General features: G+C 44.8%; 1 long non-coding RNA gene across 1 annotated transcript; it reads left to right on the top strand.

Annotated features, from left to right (window-relative positions):
* The first annotated feature begins 610 nt into the window (after window positions 1–610).
* LOC121136682 lies at window positions 611–1,858 on the top strand. Its single transcript, XR_005873737.1, has 2 exons — window positions 611–782; window positions 1,482–1,858. It is a non-coding gene; the product is annotated as an uncharacterized LOC121136682 (long non-coding RNA).
* Window positions 1,859–3,792: the final 1,934 nt, after the last annotated feature.

The raw sequence follows: 3,792 nt of genomic DNA, 5'->3' as shown, positions 1-3,792 counted from the left end.
AAGTCCTCCACACTGAACCTTTTATGCTTCCATGTTGATGCCGGTAGCAGGCAGGAGGTGATTTTTATCATTGTATAACATTTCTCTAGGTCAGTGACTCTCACCCTTCCTAATGCTGAGACCCTTTAATGCAGTTCCTCATGTTATGGTGGCCCCAATCATAAAATTATTTTCACTACTACTTCATAACTGTCATTTTGCTACTGTTACAAATCATAATGTAAATATCTGCGTTTTCCGGTGGTCTTAGGCCATCCCTGTGAAAGGGCCATACCCCCAAAGGTTGAGAACTGCTGCTCTAGGTGACTACTTCTCACATTATTCTCCTGAAAACCTGTCACGACCACCTCGACCAGCAAGGAAGACGCGACTCAGGAATCCTTCTCACAAGCGGTTTATTCAGGAACCTTGAAACAACGTCGAGGCAGCCACGGGAGAAACCCCTCCTGCTCCCTAAATAGCTGAGGCCAGCCAACCCTGAGCAGCCACGTGTGCGCAAGCCATAGGCTCACCAGAATGCATAAGCAATCTGATGACGATGGCATGACCCCGGCGGGATGGGAGCAGGCCAAATAAGGAGTTGTTTATTACTGAGCGCACTCACCGTCGGGATGGTGGAATGCGGAAGCCGGCGCCATCTTTGAGGCACGGTGTGACGCAGCTCTCCACAAAAACCTAGCAGATTCTAGCCTGTCTTAATCTGCTTTTCCATTATAAAGCTGACATGGCCTTCTCTAGAATGTTATTCCAATAATGGGGACAACGAGGTCTATGTTTACAAGGTAATTGCAAATTGTTTTCCACAGTGACCAAACCCTCTTACGTTCTTACAGTGATGCAGAACACAATATTGACATTTGGTTTAGTCAGACTGTCTTGTTTATGCACCTGTTGGGCATGAAACCCCTGCTCATATTTGTGTAACTCATGGTATGGGTGTGACAGCTTTCCACAGTAGCTTTTCTAGAAACTTTGAGATAAAAACACCTCAAGTGATTAAGAACCGAAGCTCGATGGGCAAAACTTTGATCTCTAAACTACCCTGGTCAGAGGACCAAAGGCTGAAGAAAAAAAAAGAAAAAGATCAAAGTCTTGTGCAGACAGATTTCCTCCATGGATGTTAAATTTATGAGCCATGGAATGTCACCAGAAAGCCACACACTTTTCCTAAGGACTGTTGGCCTGAGAAATCTGGGCTCAGTGAGGATGAAAAGCAACTTCCCAGGGATTTTGTGTAAACAGATACCTCCTAGGCCTAGTAGGACAACTACACACCTACAGCTAGCTCAGTGGCAAAGAATGGACAAGTGACTTAGACCAAGAATGTTCTCTTGTTTTAGGAACAGTCCCCAAGAATTTATGATTTGATCTTCTAGAGAAGGGATGATTTAAAATGCTTCCTGATGTATGATAAAATACCATGAACAAGAGTAACTTGAGAAGAAAAGGGGTAATGGGGTTATTTTTTATTTGGCTCACAGGTTACAATCCATCACCAAGTGAAGCCATGGCAGGAGCTCAAGGCAAGAGCTTGACCCAGAGACCATGGAGGAATGATACTTTGTGCCTTGCTCCAGGCTCCAGGCCAGCAGCTACCTTTCTTATACAGCTCAAAACCACCTACCCAGGAGTGGCATCACCTACAGAGGGCCAGGCCCTTCTCCATCAATGAACTTCAAGAAAATGGCCCCAGAGACAGCCCACACTTCAGTCTGATGGAGACAATTCCTCAGTTGAAGTCTCCTCTTCCCAGAGGTCTCTGGTTTGTGTCAACAAAAATTAACCGACTCACCACCAAACACACAAATTCAACAAAATGAATTATTAATTACTGTTAATAAACACCTTTAAGTAATAACTCTGAATATCAATGAACTCAACTCTCCTAGCAAAATACACAGATTCACTATGGGTTTGAAAAAATGGGATCCCTGCATCCAAGGAACATACCTCAACACTAAAGACAGATAAGTCTTTAGGGCTCCCAGGCTTCACAAGACCTTAACACTAGGGAGCACTTGCTGCTCCTGTCTGCCTTCTGCTGTCTCTTGAGACTGTCAAATGCCAATGGAGACAAAAGCTGCCCAAAGCTGACACCTGAAGAGCCTCTCCTTGCCCATTTCTGATTTCTACCGAAGGTTAATGGGATCCCAGGCAGCTCACAGTAACAATAAGATCTGCCTCACAGGGTGCTTACAAAGATTGCAGTCAGTGAATTCAAGGTGGAGTAGGTTCCGTGATGATGACTGTATTAGTCAGGGTTCTCTAGAGAAACAGAACTTACAGAATGAATACATATCAAAAGGATTAGAGTAGATTATAGGCTGTGGTCTGGCCAGTCCAACAATGGCTGTCTACCAATAGAAGGTCCAAGAATCTAGTAATTGCTCAGTCCATGAGGCTAGATGTTACATACATGCATGTCAGTTAGTATTCAATGCTACTTTATAGTGTCTTTTTATAAGCCTGAAAGGAGGACTTTAAAAGTAGGCCTAGAAAGCCAGGCAGGGTGGCCCATGATTTAATCCCAGCACTGAGGAGGCAGAGACAGGCAGATCTCTGTGAGTTCAAGGCCAGCTTGGTCTACAGAGTTCAGGACAGACAGAAACCCTGTCTTAACTTCTTTATGCCCCCCACCAAATACACTCATAATATCTACAGTAGAAGAAATAATTTCCTTTATCAAAACTCTCAGAAAGCCACTTTGATGTAGAAAAATAACCCAAGGGCCTGGGTGTCCAGGACAGTAAAAGGCACGGAGCTAAGTTACCATATGGATTAAAGTGAAAAGAATTTCATCCCTTAGTCTGAGAAACTTCCTAGGGGTCCAAATATTCAATTTCAAATAAGCTGCTGGAGTAGAGTGTAGGGTGACTCCACCCTAAATATTAAATGAAAACCTGTGACACTTTGGGTAAACTGTGTTTCTTGCCAGGAATGACAACGAAAATTTTGGTGAGTTCATTTTAATGGAAGAGCAAATGCCAAGCAAGCAGGACTTCAACTGTGACAACTGTGACAAACAACTCTCAGAGGACCCACCAGCATTGTGAGAGGGAAGAGTGGAGTCTCACAGCCCATCATTTTTTATTACTTCATTAATTAATTAATTTTTCCCAACCCAATCAAAATTTCCCCTCCCTCCCCTCTCTCTTCCCAGCCCCTCAAGTCCCCTCCCTGATGTGAGATCTTGCTGGGAGGTGTCGTGTGTGTGTGTGCCTGTGTGTCTGTGTGTGTGTCTGTGTGTATCTGTGTCTGAGTGTAAGTTTTTGTGGTGTAGTTAGAAACACTTTAAGTCACAACAACTGAGGTTGAGTTCTTTGGGATTGCCTACCCTTCACTAGGTGAGACACAGCACCTGCACCACTGAAATGTGTAAGCATTCTATTACAGCCATTGCCATGGGCAGCTGAGGCCCGAGCCAGTTCAGCCTGTGAGTCTTGTCCCTGAGTTTTGCCTCCTGGTGAATTTATCCAATCACCCACAGCCCCTGCAGGGGTCTGAGAACAAGGTGAAAGGGGTTCTAATACACCTCTCCCTGCCTCCTGTCAAGCATGCCTTCTTGACATTCAAGCAGAGCTTAGAATGATTTAAGTGTATGTGTGAAGAAACACAGGTGCTTTGGGGTGTTTGCAGAACAAAACTGGGTGCTGTTGGGGCCTAGCCCTCACAGGGTCTCTGAGTTGTTTGTCAGCTGATAGCCACAGGTGCACCCTGTTTTCTAGTCCTGGCTTACTGCCCCCGCATTGCCCCACTGACATCAACATCTAGCAGGAAGAAAACAGGCTCTCT

Source organism: Mesocricetus auratus, unplaced genomic scaffold, assembly GCF_017639785.1.
Source record: "Mesocricetus auratus isolate SY011 unplaced genomic scaffold, BCM_Maur_2.0 Super-Scaffold_100676, whole genome shotgun sequence".
Lineage (NCBI taxonomy): Eukaryota > Metazoa > Chordata > Mammalia > Rodentia > Cricetidae > Mesocricetus > Mesocricetus auratus.
The sequence above is the reverse complement of the archived record's forward strand: the minus strand, read 5'-3'. Positions and strand labels throughout refer to the sequence as shown.